Below are 23,182 nucleotides of genomic sequence, written 5' to 3' on the forward strand. Positions count from 1 at the left end.
GTAGCATGTAGCATACTACCTGGGAAACAAGCTCCAGGGAGTTTGTGAAGATCTGTATTTATTTAAGCCTCGACATCACCAACGGACAAGTAATACATTAAAAAGATGACAGTGTTGGTGTTACATAATGTAACTGATAAATTATGGGTGTCTCCTAACTATTTGTCATGCTTCCAACACTGATACACACAGCACTGTTAGTGCTCTCTACATTAATGTGTGTTCAATCTAATGGACAGTTTTCTATGCTTTCACTATTATGTTGCATTTTCTCTCTATACATTATATTTTCAATGCCAGTAATACTTTCTTAAAGAGTGCTACATGATCGCCTCTCCAAGAACATCAGGAGACAGTTTGAAGCCATAAAATGTAATGGATGTAAAATAATCTACCCATTGTGAGCTTTGGCTGTTAATAAGGTCCTTCCCATCCCACCCTAACATTTCATAAAATCTCCATTGTGCCACACTTCAACAATTAAGAACCGAGGCGCCCCAACTCAGTAATTTCCTGTATCTGTGTCACTTTGCTTTCTCCACTGCTGCGCCTCTTTAGGAGACTAGTGGCAGGTCCTGAGTCTATTGATTCCATTGGGAGAAGTGAACATGAACACAGATTATGACCGATTCTTCGCCCCATCGTCACCAAAGTAAATACTGGACCCATTTTCACAAGCCACAAACCACATATCTCCCGAACATTCTGACACTAAAATGGCAGTTTTTCAGACAGACACATCCGGAGAAAATGACCTTTGTTTGAGACCTGTTTCTGTCTCAGGACCAAATTCTCTGGCAACACAGATAAGCTAACGTCAACTAATGTTCACAAGGGTAAGGGTTAACAAACCTAATATCCGTATTGCTAAATATGGCTTTCAGCTGTGTAAATATCTAATGTTAGTAAAAGGAAATATTAATAAATTATGCCGATATAACCTTTTATCCATGCACACGACATTCACTACACTTTCCACGCCCATTTAGGAGACAGGGAAGTGTGTACCATTTCATAGCATTGACGCAGCTTGTAATGCACTATATGCACTTTAATTATAAAGACTCTTTGATATAACTTTGAACATTCATACTTATGGGCATACATGCACTTCACACAGTCAGCTTGTAAATCATAAAATTTACTTTTTTTTGATAAAAAAAAAAAGCCAGCTTTTGTTCTTCCATTCCGTCAAGCTGTTACACTCATCTCTCTGAACAAATGAGGCATGATATTAGGTATATTTATGTGTCAACATCAAATATTTCACAATGTGATGAGAGAGGGGAAAAGGCTAAACATGGGAAACTGCCCCTACACATTTGTCCTTTTTAAGGAGGATCATCGTACCTCCATGAACGTCACCTGTCACCTATTATTTGTCTCCTCAAGCTGACGTTTATGGGTCCGTCCTGACATTTATGGCCCATTCACTTTGAAAGTATAGACAGACACTGAGGGCATCCATCTGGCTCTGATTCCTCTGCTGCCTAGAGCCTTTTGTCCAACCAGTAGACTCTGATCCCTCATGTAACGTGCACGTGCACACATACTGTAAACACGGAAGATAGATGGGAGGCAAATCGTTTTAAAGCTTTTAAGAAAATGGTGTTCAAAAATGTCCACATTGATTTAAAATGTATACTCTTTTTAATTATAACTTAATGTCATTTATATAATAGTGAGTAAGAAATAAGTCCAATCGCATCCACGGCTTAAACATAGAGACTGAGGGAGAGATGGAGAAAAGGAAAATACCGAAAACAAACCCCACTCTGGGTAAACAGAGCAGCCAAGCTATTTTTATTAGTCAGCTCAATCTCTATGGAGATTTGGGGTGGGGATGGAACCTCCTTTATCGAAACTTGGCAAGTCCTGATCAGAAACCTGTGGGGATTTCTCTGTCTGAAAGGGAGAGCTCCCATAATGACGGCAGACATTTCTCAGGCATTAGGTCATCAGTAGAGGGAAAAATGTCCCCTTGATTTCATTTCTTGCAGAGACGTTATTTGGAAGGAATCAAAGGTCAAGTATCTTTCTTATGTTGTTAAGACATTTAAAATTGCCCCCATCTGTGCTAGCCAAATGTATAGTAGGTACATGCTTCAGACGTGTATGGTCGAGTTAATTTCTATTGCTGTGAGGCACCTGAAACTAAAGGCAGGGCCCTCCCACTTAAACCTTAAGCCATAGAAGAACAATAATAAAGCTGAGCGAAGCCAGGGCTGCCTTCCATCACTGGTAGGTCGGCAGCTTCATAATCACGCATGACAAAGTGCCCAAAAAGAGCAAAACAAACATGTTACAGCACAAAAGGACAGCAACAGCAGACCAGGAAGATCATGAGTCAAAGTTTACTTAAAGAATATGCGGGGATGATAGATGAGAAAGCTGTCACATGTGGGGCCCCGGGATCACGGCGCCTCTGCATCAAGCTCAAAAGCTGCCTGACACTCAGCGCAAGCTGTCTCTCAAACTTCACCACACAGGAATTTTGGAGTGTATCCCTTCTTATGTTATTAAAAGTTATTCCACTGTGGTCCAAATGTAAGAGGAAAATGTGATGCGTTTACAGTGCACATAAGGTTAAGCATATACTGTAGGGCTGAGCCGTGAACTTTGCTGCACTGTGAATTACATATGTTCTTGTGCAACCCTGTCTCCTTAAAATTACGTTCCCATACAATAAAACTGCGTTCTCCATTAGTTGGAGGGGAAACATATTTTCTAGTGACCACATGCTGTGAAACGATTGTTGTTTTAAGGAGACAGGGTTGCACAAGAACATATGTAATTCACAGTGCAGCAAAGTTCACCTGGGTCTTCCCAGTTCACGGCTCAGCCCTACAGTATATGCTTAACCTTATGTGCACTGTGAAGGTTTTGAAAAAAGATAATGGCTTGGGTTAAATTATAGCCCCTTATCATTCTCACGGTGTCAAATACTGATGCTTTGTCACGGCCCTCTGCATTTGATATCAACACATAAGGCTTTCGTCTGCGGCAATATTAAACGCTCAAAGCAAGTGCTCCAGAAGTAAGAGCATCAATGTCTGCGTAGGGAAGAGGTCAGGGTGGTGGATGGTTCAAACAACACAGGACTTTCACCCAGGAGACCTCGGTTTATGTCCCGTGCGTCACTTTAGTTACATGACAAACGCACTTGTTTTAACCCCACCCATGATCTCTTCTTAATGGCAACCTTAACCTTATGTGTTCCATGTGTTTTAAACAGTGAGCGTAGTGAAACGTCACAGTTTGACGCATTGGGATGAGAACGTGTTTGTTACATAATATATATATATATTAGGGCTGTCAGCATTAATTTTTTTTAATCGCATTAATTGCATGCCGCCATTTATTAATTTATTTTACACTTCACTCAGCTTCGCGTCGTGCCTAACAATGCCCCATAGCTGTTCTAAAATCACTAGAATCTAGCTAGGCTACTATTTTGACCCTTTGCTGCACCTTTACTTATCATCAAGCTGCCATAATTCCTTGTAACACATTCTGCTGCTGCAGGCATGATGGAGAAAGACAGCAGCAATTCTGAATGGTGCTTTTTATTTTCCAAAACTCCCGGACGGGTCGAAAGCCACATGCACATTGTGTAAAGCCGAATTAAAATATCACTGAAGCACGTCAAGCTTGAGCTACCACCTACGGAGCTAAGCATAGTACAGTTAACGTGAGTCAGGTTGATGCTAGCGGGCTCAGGCAAAGTACTGTTTTGGAGAGTGCTACTTGCTGACCTATGGATGAAACCAAATCCAAAAAAATTACTACCGCTCTTGCAAAACGGGTGGCAACTAACTGCAGACCTATCAGCATCGTAGAGGACTCGGGTCTTAAAGACGTACTACGGTTGGCATGTTCTGAATTGTGCAATAATGACAAATTCACACATTTTTCTTTTGTTTACAGTAAATAATTAATAAACAATAATATACAAATCTTAAAGTTCATAAAGTCACTTTCTTTGCATTCATTTGATTCCCAATCAAGATATACTGGTAAGAATTGCTTTCCATTATTAATATGTACTTAATAACATTTCTGAAATGCAAAATAATACAATTTTAATCATGTGATAAAACATATGATTAATCGCGATTAAGAAAAAATGTATCGTTTTTATATATATGTGTGTGTACACATAAGTTAAGTTACGCAACATGACTTGCGTTAAAGTACTTTACATTAACAAGTCAAGGAAGAAGTTTATGGTGCTACAACAGTCCCATAAGTATTTGCAACTTGTAAACTACAATACACAAATGAATGCAGAGTGATTTGTATCCGTAAATCTGTGTTGTATCTGTGCCTCTAATTTGTGATTAGTGAAACACAATGCACAAATGAATGCAGAGTGATTTGTATCCGCAAATGTGTATTTGTGTCCGTGCGTCTAATTTTGTAACTAGTATTTCATCATTTGTAAATGAACTCAGTATTTTTCAATGTAAATATACAAATCCCTCTGCATTCATTTGTGAATTGTGTCTTACAAGTCACAAATTAGAGGCACAGATACATCACAGATTTACGGAAAAAAACCTGACAAACATAGTTATATAAGAACTTGTATTATTCAAAAAACAAAACAACTACAACTATGATTCCACAAATGCTAAATGGACATATAACATTTTTTTTAGTGCTGTCAAACGATAAAAATATTTAATTATTATTGTCATAGTTAACTCACAATTAATTGCACATTATCTATTCTAAATGTCCCTTGATTTCTTTTTGTCCCATTATTTTTTCTCATTTTAATGCTCTCATCAACATGGAAAAGTGGATCGGCTTGCTTTGTGCAAATGTTTTTTTTTTTTTAAAACAACATTGGCATACTGTAGTGTTCAATTTCACACTAACATTCTCACTTGGAGCAAATAATCTCTCACACATTTTATCGGCTTTGACGAGGGGGTGGAGAATTCACATCAGCTGTGTGGTTGGCCATCAAGTGGTATTTCAGACTGGACGTGCTGCGATGATAGCTCAGTTCACAACGACAAAACACACAGATCACTTTGGTCTTGTCAATGGAACCATTTGGCAACTTTTTAAAAGTAAACTTTCCATTCAGAATCTTATTGGCATCCATTTCGGCGTCTCACGCTCGCCATCCACTCAAAATGTAACGTTAGCCTACTACTCTCTGGCCACCTCGCAAGCCCAAACAAGTGTGTGGGCGTGCCTGTTGTTGTGTTTCCGGTCTAGTTAGATCCGGTGTGGTGTTGTAGTTTTTCTAACGTTACTAGTTGTTGCAACAGCATGTGAAAAAAACTACAAAGTTTGCTAGGCCAAAAAGAACGTTAATCTCTCGATAAAAAAATTGACGCCGTTAAAATGGGTTTGTGTTAACGCCGTTAATAACGCGTTTAACTGACAGCACTACTTTTTTTTAAATCTATATGTATCTTTGCTGTATCTTCTTAAATGCACATACAGTGGCTCCAAATGTATATATTCATGGCATAATCAGTGTAAGTTTATAATGGTGAGCTGTTAAGCTACACACAATCTTTTTATTCTTAAAGGAATAGTTTGACATTTTGGGAAATACACTTATTCGCTTGATGTCTGTGTGTTAAACATGAAGCCAATATCAGGCAGCGGCTGGTTAGCTGTCCAAAGGTAAAAAATCCACTTACCAGCACCTCTGAAGCACATTTCAACATTATGGGAAATATGATAATTTGGCTTTCTGGCTTAGAGTTAAATGAGAGGGTTGATATCACTGTCATGTAGCTTTGATTAGCTCAAAAACCAAAGTGTAGGGGCGTTTCTTAGGGTTAAAGGCTCTGACACACCAACCCGACGGCCGACCGTCAGCAGAAAAGGCAGTCGGACTGACTGCCTCCCCGAGTTGGTCAAAAAATTGCCTCAGAACACACCGAAGCAACGCCAACTTGGGCGTACGTTCTGCGTGTGCGTGAGACGTAATACGTCTCCATAACAGCAGGTGGCGCTAATCTGTATTGTTGCCCAAAAAATGAAAACCGGCAGCTGATTGGACGAACACGTCACGTGGGTCTGGCTTCTCCGGAATTTCAAAGCCAGACCATTATGGCGGCTCATTCGGAATACGATCTCATATTTTACGAAAATAGTTCACCGAAACGTGTTTCTGAAAACATTTTAAGCGAGAAATAGGCCGTGCAGTTGCTGAATCTGTCTTCATTTCAGATCGACAAAGGTCAGTTTAAAAGATTTTCATCAGATTTTGAGAGTCTCTAGTCACGCTCATCCCGCTCGTCATTTCCGGGTTAGCACTCCACCAATCAGATTGGTCATTGAGTCAGACTGCCCGCCTTCCGATTCAACATTTTCAAATTGGCCCAAATGAAGACCAACGGCTCCTCCGACAGACGACGGCACGGAACACACCGAACAGACTCGAGTCACTGACCTCGCCAGACTGTCCGATGGCCGATAATCGGCTTGGTGTGTCAGCGCCTTAAGACACCGACCATGAACCGTCCTTCTGGGGATATTGCATCTCTTTCTCACTCAAATCTTGTCATCTCTTTATGGGCATGTCTCATCTAACTCTATGCCAGCAAGTGAATACTTATATTTTTTTGACATATCAAACTATTTCCTTAAAATGTTACATTATTATAGAGCTTGTTATATTAATTTAATCCGTACACACACCCATGGGTAAAACAACAAGTTGTGGTTTTACGGTGAGGTTATTTGCCATTACACCCCTCCAATGTATACCCTTCAAGTGGACTTAAAAAGTTTCCCAATCTGTCAGTTTTCCTTACCACAACTGCCTCACTGAGGCTCCAAAGAAATATAGCCTATGTAGGCCCATCTCTAGCAGCAGCATGCCTGGAAATAAATGATTACCAGCTCTGGTTGCAGCTCCACAGGCATTTCCCTCGTGTCCCGTTACCTTCCCATGTCAGTAGAATGCTAATATGCTCGTACAGCTTCATCGGACGTGCAGGGAATGCCGGGGACACCAGCCTGAGCATGAGCAGGGTCCCCTCCTGGAATGTTTTCCTAGGTGTCATTTTCTCATTCCTTCCACTGTCTTTGAGTGCTGGACTTTAGGGGAGCTCAAATACACGGAAATAGCATTACACAGTATACGTTCTTGGTGCCTTTGGCCTGAATCCATTTGACCTACAGTAGTAAAGCCTTCTCTGAGCCTCAGTTATAAATAAACAAAACGTAAACGTCTTTTTTGTTTGCTTTTGGCCATGTCTATTTCTTTATTTTTTTTGTGATTAACAAAACATACAACTCGCAAACATGAACATATCAATTATATTAGACAATTTATTTATATATTACAAAATGTAATTTGTAATAGATAAGTCCACTGTCGTTCAACCTTGAGAGAAAGTTCCTTTACAACAACAGAACTACGAGTTGCCGTACGCTTTATGAAATGTGGTTAAAAGAATCCCGAGGCCTGTCATCTCCAATTTGTATCGTTGGAAGTAGGTTGGGCTCGTCAGCAGTGTCATTGTCTGTTTATAAGCTTCTGACACAGGACTATGAATGAATGACCATTACAGATCATGTTAGTTTCCACCGTCATGTCAAAATATGTATTGCAAATGTTTGACAGTGCTGTGGAAACAGTCACAGTGTGCAGTGAGCCCCTAGATCCATACTGCCTGCCTCGAGGATAAACACAGAACATGGAGTTGAGATTAAAAGCTCATTCTTAGACTTGGAAACAGTAGTTGGCAAAACAATCTCACCACAAAGTCGGTTTAATAGCTGTTCTGGAGCATCTGTCCCGCTGTTGTTGTTTCTCTATAACTTCCGCAACTTCACAATTTTTTTTTTTAAAGATTATTTGTTTGGCATTTTTAGACCTTTATTTCTATAAAGTCAGGCACCAAACCCAATGTTCTGTTGCCAACTGTTTGGGTGGATGTACGGAGAGTTTCACAATCACCACTAATCAGAAAGGAAAAAATTTAATTTATACGAGTACAGAAAATTATACTTATATTCAAACCAGTTATATTACTCAATAAGACAGTATACTTTCAGTTCAGTTTTAATGTGCACCAGAAAAACACCTGTTGGGTACATTTTTGTTGAATCTATTCATATGTTAGTTATATATGAATAATACACCGTAAGTAAATCAAGATAATACTGTAACTATTAATTAGCAAGGAACATAATGACTGCATGCTTTTTGTCATTAGGTGAATGTTCACTCTGAATTGTTCTGAATTTTAAAGCACATATTGATATATTCTCCTGAACTAACCATTGTGCCAATTTAGACCCAATGAGTATTAAAATAATACATTCAAATGGATATTGTACATGAAATAGAATATGAAAATTATTTATTTACCAAACTATGTTTTAAGTTCATGTTTTGTATGAAAATTGTTAGCACGCTAGATTGCTTACCAAGAGACAGACACACCACTCTTGTCTTTTTATTTGGCAAAAACATGCAGTGGTTTTCATCCTTGAATACCAAAAACATAGTGCATGTCTTTTTATAGGCTTTTTGGATACAGACAGCACAGAAACACATTTACCCTGATTACTTTATTAACTACAGCTGATCAAATCGCTCAGTGATGGTTTTGATGTCAGCCAGGGAAACTGAAGAGCGCCAGCTAAAAATCCAAACCCTTAATGTTTATTATTCCCTGTATTTTCATTCCTTGTACAGTTTTATTCCCATGACCAAGGCCATTTGTGTCTACTGAAACCTTCAATGATCTCAAGTATTTGATGCTAGCCTGGGAAACACAAAGCCTTGAACATGTTAACATAAGAGTTCTTACAGGAGTTCAATCAAATTATGAAAATGCTGTCCTTGGAATCATATTCCAGCTATGTACTTTTTTTCCCAACCAAAATAAAGTGATTCAAAGTAATACTTATTCTGGGACTTATTCTGGGATTAAGTAATGTTTATTTATATAGCACTTTTCACAGATAAAAATCACAAAGTGCTTCACAATAAACTGAAATACAATAAATAAAATATATGAGAATACAAAGGAAAACATAGGTACATAAAATCAGACAGAAAAAAATCAGCAAAACAAACAGAATTTTGACATATCGCCCGCACATCATCGTTGAGTATCTCTAAATCAGAAATGGCTGTTTATCATACTGACGTGCAACAGGCCCTGCAGGTCAGCAAAGAGTCATGCACATGTACGTGCCACAGGATAGATGGGGGTAAATGGGACAATGTGAGGTTTCTGTGCATGTGTGTGTGCACATAGTATCCAGTGGGTTTGGACTATGGTCAGAGTATTTGCAACATCATTTAATAGCATTTCTCCATCCATCCAGTGCCAGACACAGTTTATATTTTGGAAGTGACTGAGCTCCACCATTGTCTTAAAAAAAAACTGCTGACTGCACTGGTCAGCATTACTCAACATGACAGTAAACACAGACATTGTTCTTTGTCCTGAAACAACATAATTAAGGCGACGCAACTTAGATTCATTTTAGGTAAATTTAAATGTAAACAGGGAAAGTTCATGCTAGGGAATTTCCAAACTTGTTTTGTTCCCTTCACTACTATGTAAGGGCGTAATTGTCCCTGGGAATAGGAATATCCCCCCTCACTTTTAATATCTCTTGTTGTTTCTTACCAACATTGTTTTCTTACTGTTCTGCCACAATAGCCCAGATAAGAGAAGATCAGGGCTTTTTTTTTTTGCTCTGGGTTTCACCTCACAGGGTACATACAGGCTGCCCGAACTTAATGGTGAACAATCTTTTAACCCATCGGCTATCGGTCTGATGACAATTTAGCCTCTGGGGGCTACAGCCAATATTTCGGGGGTTCCGGTGTTGCCAGCAGATATCCAGGCCAAGACTTCCTCTTCCATGTGCCAACCAGTCTGATTTGCAACGTGAGATGGGAGAATGGAATTAGATTTGATTGGCGACCGGATTGGTTCTCTGCATATTGATGCAGATAAACAAAAAAAAGCTAATAATAAAAAGCTAAATCAACGTCAGACAAGAACCAATGGGTTCCAAGATTGCATTTCGACCCATGCATTCTGCCTCTTTTCTTCTCCACATGGACTGTTGACATGCATGCAACCAAAGCCTGCTCAAATGAGATTGGTCAATACTACTGTAGTCTCACATTGCCAGACCTTCCTCCACAGCGCTGCGGAGGAAGGTCTGGCTAGTCCACACAGCATTCCGGGATGGGAGAAAAACATGCTCTGGTTTATTGGCATTTCTTTAAACCAATCACAATCGTCTTGGGTGGTGCTAAGCACAGGGAAAAGCCGCAGTGCCGATGCTAAATAGCTTTGGGAAGGAACTTGTTTTAGTGGAATGTGTATGTTCAAAAATTGTTTTAGTCATGCAACAGAAAACTCAGATTGGACAGATAGTCTAGCTAGCTGTCTGGATTTACCCTGCAGAGATCTGAAGAGCAGTTAACCATAGTCCTCAGAAATCCACCGGAGTTTAAAATGCCAACACAAAGGAAGCCCAAGGCAACGGATATCCAGCCTAAATGAGTGAAATTCGGAGCAATCCCGGAAGTAGAAGGTCGAGGATATAGACTAATACTATTCAGACTACAAACAGCAACCAGAACGAGTTTGACACCAGAATCTTGTCCCATTTCTTTATAGAAATGAATTAATTAGTTAAGGTTGTTGGAGCTGTATACAGCATGAGAGGCAGACCTGCAGCCATCTCTCAGGAAGAAAAAAGGTACTGCCAAAGACATTTTTCAGGCAGTATCTTAATTTACATTTAACATTCTCTTAAAAAGATGCTAAAATTAAACATCAATCAAAGATAAGACAGTGAAGCACAGGGTACTACTGTAGACAATACAACCAAACCTACGGCCTTGCTGTATTGATGCATGACAAATACTAGATACTTTAAGCATTGGTGGCAGCATTGTTTACAATATGTGAGTCACAGTTATTAATACAACAATAAAGCTAAAAGTGACACTGCATATTTATGATGATAGCGAGAAGGCAAGAAATAGATTATTTACACAATACTCTTTGCTCACAGAAACTGATGACCACTTTTATAATTTGCACATTTTCTTCTCTTCGTGAAATCTATGTGAGATACAATTCACAAAAGTTATGACTTTAAAAAACTATGATTTTTTCCAACAATACTGTTGGCAATGTTTACATTTCCAAGCGGTTCATATTGAGTTGAGTTTAGAATTGCCGACACCATCCAACATCATCAGCCTAGCTATACTTTCAGACCCCAAGACTGACCATGAAAAAGTGTACGAAATACTGTGTCATTCGGTATTGTATGGTTGTGACGTCACACTGTCTATATAAAATAGAAAGGAAATATCTTTCTTTACTTAACACTAGATCTTTGAAAATTCCTCTCTGTGTCCAAAGCCATCTGGGGAAAAGGCCACAGCATTTGTTTTGTGACCTGTAATCGAGAACCTTAATAGCTTCGAATTTTAATATCAACAACTCAACTATCTAGTGCAATGCTGGGAGAGAAACCGCAACATCTGGAAACTGTAATCAAAAGAAACACATGAACCATATCAGTGAATGCTGACATGCTCGCTGCCAAGATACATTTTTCATCCACTTTATATTTCAATTACCACAAATAATGTTTATCATGCTATATGGCACTTAAAATATTAAATGCATCCACTGGGATGCCAAAAGAAGATGCAGAAATAGATGTACTTGCATGACCTCTTTTTAAAGCACTCGCCCGCTGTATTTTAAGCAAGACCATGTCCTTGAGGCAGAGTGGAGTTGGATTAAGTATGGGGGGGGGTGTTGGATAGAGAAGCCTTGTGGACTATGGAGACTTAGCTAGCCCCTATTAGATTTTTTTTATCCAGGCAGTCTGTGGCATCTTGCCAAAGCTGTCAAACCTGCACATTTGCGGAAAGACAGCGCCTGCGAGAATATCAGCAGATCTTAACAAGTTTTTAAAAAAGCATCATATTCAGTTCCCTGAAACCTCAGTTCCCTGAAACCTAGATTTAATTTGCACAGGTCTTGAATATTTTCTCTTGCCTGCTGGAGTAACATTAATTGGTTTTTTTTAATCAATCAATGGTATTCGTCTCATGAAGAATTTACAGTTTCAATGAAATGTAATCCCATCAGCTCTTTCAACTTGTGCATGATTCATCATAAAGTAGAATGTGGATTTTTTTTTTTTTTGTACTTTTTTTTGTACTTTTAACTCGACCGGAAAAATAATTCTACTTGCCCAAAGTAAATTTTTACTGGCCCCTGTACAAATCGCTTTTGTCGAGAAAAAAAAAGTGTGATAGGGCTGTCAAAATAACACAGATTAACCCATTCCATATTGACATTTGACCCAGAGCTGTTCTAGCCACCATTCGACTGTAAAATGAAGGAGGGAGACGAGAATGTGCTGCCTGGATCATTAACTGGAACATTTACTTGTAAAAATCTTCTTCCTGAATAGGGTTGGATACCGAAATCTGGTGCCACTGATATGTCTGCACTTCTCTCTGATGCTCTGAAACAGACGATACAGGAAACACAAAAACCGCTGCACGTGACGCTAGTTAACAAACACTATACACAACAGCAGCTAACGTTAGCCTACCGCTAGCTAGTTAACACTATACTCAACAACAGCTAACGTTAGCCTACCGCTAGCTAGTAGCTGGATTAAAAACGGTTAAAATGCTGACAGCTAACACTGAACGGTGTAAAGTTTGACTGTGTTTTACTGTATAGGATTCAACACCGGTATGTAACAATCTGCAGCTGCCGTCGGAGAAACAACACAGACGGTGCGTTCAATGAAACTGGTAAACTACAGCCTTGTGGTGCATTCGAAGTTATTGTTAAATGTCATTTTCCCATCTGGTGGTTGTTTTTGTTGTTCAACAGCAATTTACTAGTGAAATAAGTTATTGTTATACATTATTATTAAATCATTTCATTTTGACCATATGGCCTTAGCAATAAACAAGCTGTTATGTCGCAGACTGTTGTTTAGTACCCTTTTTTTTTAACTTTCTTAAAAAGTATCAGTTCAGGCACTGTTAATTATGTATGCGATTAATTTCGATTAATTTATCACAGAGTATGTAATTAATTAGATTAAATCTTTTAATCGATTGACAGCCTTAGATAAAACATTAAAAGAAAACATTGAAAGCATCAAGAAGCGCCGAAAAGAAAAGTAAAAAAATTTTCAAAAACGGGAAAAGAAAAAACGAAAAAAACATGTCAAACCTCTGACGTGTCAAAAAACGCAGAAAAAAGGGTCGAAAAAAATGTCCTTAAAAGCGTCAACTTTCCCCGACGTGGCGTTTTACTTGCCCCGGGCCATCGGGCAACCCTTATTGTTGAACCCTGACTGTGAAAGCGACATCACTGATAATATATTCAGGAGCATCTGTAACATGTTGATGCATCTCAAATTGCCAATCCAGCAGGAAATCTACACCCAGTCTGCAGCTCTATGTAGCTTTCAACAACATCCAGCACAATGACACCCCCTATATTAAACCAGCTCAATGGTGTTTTAAGCCCCCAACGTCTCCTTCCAGGCAGCGCTGAGACCGTTTACTTCAAGGCACTTAACCCTAACCATAACCTTAGCCTAATCCTAGTGCCTTCCAGGCAGCGCTGCCTGGAAATTGAAACTTCAAATTGGATCCTGAACTTGATCAGAAGCCAATGGAACAAGGATAAAACAGGAGTGATGTGCGACATCCTGCTGGACCTGGTCAACAGCCTTGCAGCAGAGTTCTGGACCAGTTGTAGACGGTTCTAGGAAGACTTCCTGAGACAGGTGAAAACCAAGGGGGTAAGCGAGCATCCGGAAAGCGTACCTCCTATTGGGAGATTCTGAGGCTAACAAGCTATCACCTTCCGCTAGCATTCCATTGACTCCTACATTTGTTTTTGTGTGTGTCTATATGTGTGTCTGTGTGTATGTGTGTGTGTCTATGGGTGAGTGTGTGTGTGTGTGTGTGTGTGTTCTTGTTTAACTACATTCGTGGGGTCCAAAAACCGGGAATACAGTATACTTGTGGGGCCAAAATGCTGCACCCCACAAGGTTAAAGGGCTGTTTGAGGGTTAAAACTTGGTTTTAGGATTAGGGTTAGAATTAGGTTATGGTTAGGGTGAGGGTAAGGGTTAAGGTTAGGCATTTAGTTGTGATGGTTAAGGTTAGGGTAAGGGGCTAGGGAATGTCAATGACGGGTCCCCACAAAGATAGTGAAACACACTATGTGTGTGTGTGTGTGTGTGTGCATAAGCAGAATGTAGTCAGTTAGTTAGTGAGAGCGGGACGCCACAACAGCGACGCACCGACCCCAGCAGCAGGCAGGCAGGAACCCCAGTAGCCAGGGCACCCCATGACCCCCCGAAAGCGCAAAGGACCCAAGATGACATGCCCTGGGGACAGCCATGCCCCACCCCAAGGGAGAACAGCAGAGAAGCCGTGCCAGGAAGTCCCCCTGCCGCCAGAGAGCGAGAACGCGGGAGAACCAGGGACGACACCCCCCCCCTCCCGAGCGCAGGCGCAGGCGCAGGCGCAGCGCAGAGTCAGTGGCCTCCGAGCCCCGTGAACCCGAGGCCGGTTATGACCCTGGACGGGGGCCCAGTCCCCCCAGACAGCCACCCCCAAGGAAGAGGGCCAAAACCCACCACGACAACACCGGCCATTGCACACCCCCCATTGCGAGAGAGCCGGCAGGGGAGAACAGCGGGAGCCCCACCCCCGTCAAAGAGGGCCCCGACGAGGCACGCCACCCGCCCCAGACATGAGCAACAGCCCGAGGTCCGAGGCCCCAGAGCCCCGGTTCCAGAGCGCACCACCGTTTTGCTCCAGCTCCTACGCTCATGGACAGCTCCTACTCACGCTCTCCATCTCTGTAAGATTGGGAATGATTGAGATTTCTCTTGGCACAGCTACCAGAAGACTTCCAACTTTCAGACAGGCTGCTCACGTCACATTTACGTCTTCAATCTCAGTTGGAGGCTGCTCAGTAACGCTCAGCCATCACCGGAAAAGTGCTTCTAATAGACTTCACTGGTCTCCGTCGAAGTCTATGGCGTCGCTGTGCCCATTTCTTATAAAACCATAAAACCACGAAGTTCACCTTGCGAAACCACGGCTCTAAGTTTAGCAATGTTTCTCAGTTGAAAGAAACGTGCGGGTTAGTGGTTTAATATGTTGGTCAAGAAACATATTATGATCAAATATAACACCACAATTTCGGAGTTTGGACTGTACAGCTGAAGAAAGGGACCCCAAAAGCTGAACAACCTTGGAGGCTGTAGTATCCGGAGCAACAATAAGGACTTCGGTCTAGATGATGTGTAAAATTAATTTACATGTTAGATCAAGGATATTCAACAGGGGGTCCTCAGAGTCACTGCAGGGGAGCCTCCAAATTATTGTTCATTTTTGAAAGTTTTTACAAAAATGAAAAAGACCTAACATGAATCCAACATATTATCAGCAAATATAAATCCCCACTGCTTACTGGCCTATAATAAGGTAGTCACTAAGGTAGCCATTCACAGATACAGTTCATTCTATTCACTGTCACATGTATGTTTATCATTAAAACATGATTTATAAAATCATGTTATAATCAACAATTAGTAGGCTATTTTAATAGTTTAGTATTCTATGCACTATAAAGGTATGTATAAAGGCTTTAGGCTGCCCTACACGTTATTGTAGACCCAGTTTAATATGCAACTTCATTTATTACAATATATGTAGTGGGGGGTCCCTGCTCCATCTCTCTTTCAGTTAAGGGATCCTTGGCTTTAAAAACATTGAAGACCCCTGTATTAGATTATTTCCATTATAAAAAAAAGTGTTTAAATGTGTAGGAATCTCAGCACATTTCTTGCCTTTTCTAGTTCCAACGGCATCTCATGAGTCACAACTTTCAGTTTCAACTTTGCTGTGAAGCCAAAATAGCTACACAGCATAATACTATAGATACAGGCTCGTTCTCACTTAATTTTGTCCTGCAGAAAACACTTCACTCTATCTAGACCAACAAATGACAATGTGCATTATCGCTATTGTTGGGGATGCAGTCCTGAATTACTTGAAAAGGCTTTAGTGATCTGTAATCCTTTCAAATTGTTATGGCACACATCCTGGAAAAGTGGCTGTAATCGACTCTCTCTTCATTTAAATATAATGTTATAATATGGGGGGGAAGACAGTAATTGTAGTGGCTTAAAATCCTTTCAGAGCCGCTTACCAACATAGGGGTATGATTTCAACACACAAAGGACCAAAAGTCTGAAACGAAAATCCATTTTAAGTCCATTTCAGGTACAGCGAAACAAAAACTATGTATGTGTGTGTCTGTGTCTGTCTGTGGTTGAACTGGTATATCTACCCCCCCCACTAGCAGATACGATAAACAGCAAATAAGTAAACTAGGAGGTCTCAACAAAAATAATATGTAGGTAGGCTACCTCATACCAATAAAACAAAGATTAGTTAAATATAAATGTAAATAAAATAAATGATAAACTCAGTACATGGCTCCTACAGTAATGTTATAATATGGGGAAGCAAATGACAGATCAACAGAGGGAGAGAGAGAGAGCATGAAGCAATGTAATGAGTGCCAACTAATCCTCAGCTGAAGCTAACTTTGACCTGCTTTCATTTTACCATCTCTTCACATTGCTATTGCTACCTTCCTTCCACTGTGAATTTCCCTCCCACCCACTTACCTCCCTTCCTTCCTTCCTTCCTTCCTCCCTCCCTCCCTCCCTTCCCCTCCCAATTAGACGTATTTACTTCCCAAATCCTAATCTCTAAAACATCGGCGGAGGCTTTAGCACCGGCTCCCTGGAGGCCGCGCTGCTCCTCCCAGCCCCTCTCTCTATCTCTTCTGCTTCACTCTGTCTTTTGTTCGGCCTGATGAGGTCATGTTCGAACCATTCCTCTTTGGGACTCGGCGTGATACAAGCCCAAACAGAGGGGAGCCAAAACCTCTGTTCACACATGAGATCAAGATAGTCGGGGGCATGTTTCCACAGATTGCCCCTGGGACTGCGTCTGCGTAGGTGTGTCTGCGTGTGTGAGAGAGTCAAGAGATACACTCACGAGACCTGATCATTAGCTTGTTATTATAATGACGCTAATGATAATGGAAATGCAATAACTCTTTCATTAGACACTCTTTTTGAAAACTCAATTGTGTCACGAGAAAGGAATCCTAAACATACTGTAAATGCCTTAATTAAAGAAATACAGTAAATGGTTTTGTGGGATTCCATTTGGGGGGAAGATGCAGAACACCACGTACTACACGCATCGCCATAATTGCTGCTTGTTAATTTGTGTCTGTTGATTGTTTTATTTTCTCACAATTGCAAATTGGTACTCATTGCTATAGAGGTTTTGTGGAGTGGGAGGAGTTGTTTCAGGCGCCCCTGGTTCCAGACATGAAACTCTTGGGGTAAAACTTAAAAGGTTAATTACAACTCCTAAGGCAGTGGTGGGAAAAGTGTTCAGATCCTTTACTTAAAGTGAAAGTGCTAATACCACACCAGTAAAAGTCCTGCATTAAAAATGTTACTAAAGTAACAGTATGTAAGTATCATCAGGAAAATGTATTTAAAGTATTAAAAGTAAAAGTACTTCATGCAGAAAAATCCTCACATTTTAGAATCTGGAAAGGATCCAAACTGTTGTGTGTTTAATGGTCTAATCATTTCAGCTGGACTTGTAGGCCTATTTATTGTTGGGTAGTTTAATTTATAATAAAATATCATATTGTATAAAGTAAATGTGTTTTGTGTGCAAAAATGTGTAAAGTAACTAGTAATTAAAGCTGTCAGATGAATGTAGTGGAGTAAAAAGTTAAATATTTCTCTCTGAAATGTAGCGGAGTAGAAGTAGAAAGTGGCAGGAAAAGAAAAGACTCAAGTCAAGTACAAGTACCTCAACATTGTACTTAAAGGTATAGTGCGTAGTTTCTGTCTCCCCCTTGAGGAATTCTAAGTAATAACAACAATTCTGTCGGTGCATCCACATGATACAAGCCTTCCGTGATTGTGCTTTTCCACCAACTGCGGAACTGCTGGTGTCGGCTCCGTGCTCCGCCGTCCTTCAATACCCACCAGGTAAGGATTTGTTGCGGAACGGCTGTGGCTGTGTCGCAAATTCACGTATGATTGCGCGATATAACAGAATGTAGTTTCTATAAACAGAACCACAAACTTGCCTTCAGGCCTGTCTCCGCCCATTATGACATTTTCAAGGTGTAGTGCAGGGAAATATGATCCGCCGTGAGCACGGTGTATTTTATTTTGAAAATTAATCGGATGTTTTATTTTGTTTCTGTGCTCGACTTCCTGTCCCGCACAATCTGCCCTGTGCTGAATTGCTGCGGAGCTTTCCGGCGTCCGGCAAAAATAGAAGCTCTGCGTATCTGACGGAGGGACTGACGGAACTGGGACGGAGTCGGAACGCAGCCGTTCTGCAGTCAGTGGAAATACACACATTGACTTTAATGGAAACCTAATGACTCCGCAGCCGTTCCGCAGTTGGTGGAAATTGGGGGTGAGAAATACAGAGAGTTCTATGGAGACTTAATTAGCTTTGTAGCAACTCATTTGGCAATGGCTTGAATGTAACGGACCTTCATTATTATAAAAAAAAAGTCACGCACTAAAGCTTTAAGTACAGTACTTGAGTAAATTACCTTAGTTACACTCCACTACTGTCCTAAGGTGTATTTTCAGGGTTGCCAACTCTTGTTCATTTTTATGCCAGAGACAGCCTCTTTCAGGCTCTGTCTCACGCTCTCACCATAACAAATCTCACGCCAAATAAGAGGAAGCCACACAGCCACACCTTCATAAAAAAAATAGCTATAGGTTAAATAGACTTGTTCTGCAAACAGGAGGACACAGTCTGAACATCAGGCCTTTCTCCACATTTCAGCACAGACATTGGTCTGTATGCATTACAGAGTGAGCAAAAGCCACAATTTGCGTGGCTTTATTTGGTCAGCGGAGCCGAACGAACTCTCCGAAATCACAAAAAACAGCCCTAACATATAACAACCCTGTAGTATAAAGAACAATTGCAACTTTAACAATTGGAGTGCCTGTTGAGTTCTCAAATCACTGAAAACCTTTTTGGGGACCAACTGAAATGCAGCTGATGCAGCATCAAAAGCCGTCACTGAATGTCTGCTCCAGTTTGTAATGTTGTTATTTATTCTTTAATCGGACAGGTCCTGATTTAAATCATCATTCTGTCATTTGTTTGCCTGTTTACGCAACGTTTGGGCACAGCTGCATGTTTGGACAACCTCTAACATTTGAGATTTAAAACAGGGTTGTGGGAAAACATTTATTCCATTATATTCCTCAGTTTCTTACAGTTTTGGTGTTGGTACCAAAATTCCGCTAAGAATCGACCGGGATTGACATTTCTAATACAACACCCTGTTCTAAACACAAAGAGTTAAGCAAACAAGAAAAAAACTCACCTATTTCCACATAAAGCATAAATGTAAACGTTTTTGGGCAGCAGGGTTTTTGGAATAGTTTGGCTAAAGGTGCAACAGCAGTTTCATTGTACGAGCCCGATGGACGCTTTGGCTTTCCCAGCCTCTTGTCTGTCATGTTTATTGGCCGTGTGTCTGTGGGGCTCTCTCTTCGTGTGTTGCCAAGACCAGCGATGCGACGCGTGTCATCAGCTCCCAGAGCCTCTGAGGTCGGCAGGTCGACTGGCTTGGGTGAGAAAATCTGAATGAAACAAGAAACACAGCTGTTGATTTCTTTTTTTTTTTTATGAACTCCCCAGAATGAACTGCAACAAATGATGCATACAATTATCCAATGAATAACTGTCTGTTAACTGTTTGTTAATCAAGCTTTTGACAGCAACATCCTGTGAAAAAGAGGAGTTTTTAGAAATGCAGAGGTCGGGACCGTCGGTGTCCTCAATGGTAGATACGGCCATGCTCTCAGTCCAGGCTCCGGATCACCACCAGAGAGTGAGGCAGCTGGTCTGATGGTGCTTGTTGTTTCACCTCCTGCTGATAGATTGTGATCGTGATTTGTGCATCAAACCCTCAGGTCAGGAGTTCGTCCCCGCGGCTGCAGGAAGTCTCTGCCAGCGTGGGGAGAAGCTTCAGGATGCAGAACACCACACGGAAAAACACATCACACAGGAGAACAGTCCCACAGCTGACCACAGTTTTAGTCTCTCTTTTACACTATACACACAGGCCAACAGCTAAATCCCTTCCTCCCACTTCTCCATTACTTTAAACCATGGTTGCATTAGGATTCCGCAGAGAATTTGAAAAGCTGAATCGTCTGGTGAGGAAACAGAAGTTAGATAATTACTCACTGCAGTCAGACTGTCACATTCTGTAGTCCTCTAACAGTTCTCACACATATTATTGATACATTACTGTACAGAGCCAGAAAATGACATTGCTGAGTGTTTTCTTCTTAAAATACTTGTATTTCTTGTCTTGACAGATGCAATGATCAATTGTTGCTAATTGTTTCTTACACGGTTACGTTCTTATATTGCTTCAGAAGTTAACATAAAAACTGTTGTCAACATAAAAGTAAAACATAACATCTTGTGTAAAATATGCTGAGGCATCAGTTCCAAGTCAGTCAACCTCCACATGTAAAGACACCTGATCTAATGCTGATTTTTCTCCTGTTAGGACCCTATATGAGTGACGAGATGTACCCAGACGCAGAGTTAGATCACCCTGCTGATTGCTGGCTTGTCAAATTCACCCTAATGTTTGAATTTACGTTTATCCAAACAGTGAGCCCACAAGCATTTGCTTGTACGGAACAAGGATTGTAAAATCCTACCGACTCTGTTAAGTGTGTGTAGAGCAGTCTGGTGATGGTGGGACCAATGAACTATGAGGGGCAGGTTCCCTAACGATGATCCAACCCAGGCGAGCAGCCACAGGGACTCCACAGCGAAGGTGGACTTTCAGGACAGCCTGAAGTAACAGGAGGTCCCCTTACCCCTATTTTTCACCGGGCGATGCAATCCGGAGGCGCCGCGGCCCCAGGGAGCAATCGGCTCTCCGCTCCGCCCTGCTAAAGATAAGTGGCAGGTCTATTTTCACGTGAGCTGCGGGGCGTTCGGACAGCCGGGCAGAAGTAAAACAGCGAAAGCATCCAGTTAATTTACCAAAAGACACCCCCCCAATATAGAGATTAATGTTGGAGGTGGAAAAACATAATACGACACCATATCCATAGCCAGAAAAGAGAAGACATGGAATGTAATTGCAGGAGTGCTTGGCTTATGTAGAGACAATCAAATCTGCGAGTCGAGCAGCAAGGCGCTCCACTTCTGAGATGCTCCCAGTGTGGTATATGGCGCGTGGCGGAGGACGGAACAAAACTGCACCCAGTGGAAAATCCGGGTGAGCCCTCAGGCGGAGGGGTTTCTCCCAAAAAGCCAGTTTCCTCCCCAGGTTTCTCCCTGTAATGGCGCATTCACACCGTCGCGAATATTCGCTTCACATTGCTTTTATCGCGTGAGTTTGATCGCAGAATCATATTGGGATCATTTGTGTTCAACTGCGTTACTCCCCTTACACCCGCTGGTGTAGAGCTGTAGGCACCAACAACATATCCTTACCTCATCAATATTGCCAAATTAACCACTATTGCTGCTTTGTACCTTTTGTGGAAGTCCCAGAGACATCAAAAAAATCAAACGGCGTCCTGCCTGGAACAATAATATCATCTGGAGGAGCAAAATGCACGGTGATTTTCACTGCTTTCTCCAGGAAGGAAATGTTACGTCGGGATGACTTGAGGTAGTAAATAACAACATCATGATGCAGATTTGTAATACTTTGTTGGGTCTGTCCGCAAGACAACAAGCAAACAACTTTTTAAAATGCTCGTTTTCTGAATGAAGTTTGGGTCCATCAGGGCTATGCTAACGTTACAGCTGCTCCATCAACACAACAACAGACACATCATTTCAAAACTTACCAGGTAGTCCAACTTCCTCGCTTACTTTTCCCCAAGAAAGCTCCTTTTTCGTCCTGTCCTCTGTACAAATATGTGGGTACTGTAGAGCTCTGGGTGCCCACAGACAGCTACTGTACAATTACTTTATCCTCCATTTTTGATTCAACAACGTCAGGACATCAGGAGAATCTAAACAGTGATCGGCTTTTGCGACACAGCGTCAGGCAAATTTCTCGCTCGCGTTACATTATTTTACTCACACGAATTCACGGCGGCAGTGCTGTTAAAAACTGTTACGAATGTTGCACATCCCTGATCTGTAAAGTGGTGACATTTAGTTATGTATTTAATGTGCGATATTTGCCTCTGCAGGTAGGAAAGTATATTTGTTTGATGCTTATACAGTATTCACTGGTCTGCCCTTTGAGTGCTGCCAGTTCACTTTTCAACACGACACACTGGCCAGTCTTAGACTTATAACCGGTCCGTCTATCCCAGCACACACACCTATTAAAGCAGTCGGCTCCCTTTTGTTGTGCCCTTGTCCTCCACTCCCACGCCCCACAAGGCCACTCACTGGGACTCATAAACACTTGGTAACACATGTAGTTCTTGAATGAAGTGCAAAGTCACTGCCTCTGAGTAATAGGTGTTTTTTTTCTCTTCACTCTGTGGCTGCCTATAACATTTCGTCAAGTCTTTACTGTGGTTTATTTGCTGTGACTTTTCTCTCCAACAGAAGGAATTAGGAGAGTTTGTTGTCTTTAGCCTGTGTCTGAGATGACTGCATGGGTTGCTCTGATACATGTCTAGGGTTAGGGTTATGTCTGTACAACATTTCTAAAAATATGTAATTGAATGTATTTCTTTGTTGACATTCCTTAGCAAGTTGTAGCATGTATCGAAGCTGTAGAATAATATGTAGGCGTACTAATTTTTTATCCATTTGTGAGCCATTTATCCCCGTTAGGGTTGCGATAGCAACAGGGTGACAGGGAAACGGTAAATATTTATGCATGTGCTGTTCAAAGCCCATGATTGGTCGAGTAATGTCAGCAGCACCAACTTTTGATTTATAATATTATACATGTGTAACCATGGAAACTGCAGTTTTGTGTATGAGCTTCTGCACGTGTTGCTGGTTTTGTTTTGCTTTCCACATCTCAACAGCTGAAGGTCTCCGCTGCAG

The 23,182-nt window shown here is 41.2% G+C and overlaps 1 long non-coding RNA gene across 1 annotated transcript; it reads right to left on the minus strand.

Annotated features, from left to right (window-relative positions):
* Window positions 1–682: 682 nt before the first annotated feature.
* On the minus strand, window positions 683–15,001 carry LOC118495608. The gene is made up of 3 exons (XR_004898090.1): window positions 14,839–15,001; window positions 12,503–12,504; window positions 683–693 (listed from the first exon to the last, which is right to left on the minus strand). It is a non-coding gene; the product is annotated as an uncharacterized LOC118495608 (long non-coding RNA).
* Between the last annotated feature and the right edge of the window lie 8,181 nt (window positions 15,002–23,182).

The sequence above is a fragment of the Sander lucioperca genome, chromosome 8 (genome assembly GCF_008315115.2).
Source record: "Sander lucioperca isolate FBNREF2018 chromosome 8, SLUC_FBN_1.2, whole genome shotgun sequence".
Classification (NCBI taxonomy): Eukaryota; Metazoa; Chordata; class Actinopteri; order Perciformes; family Percidae; genus Sander; species Sander lucioperca.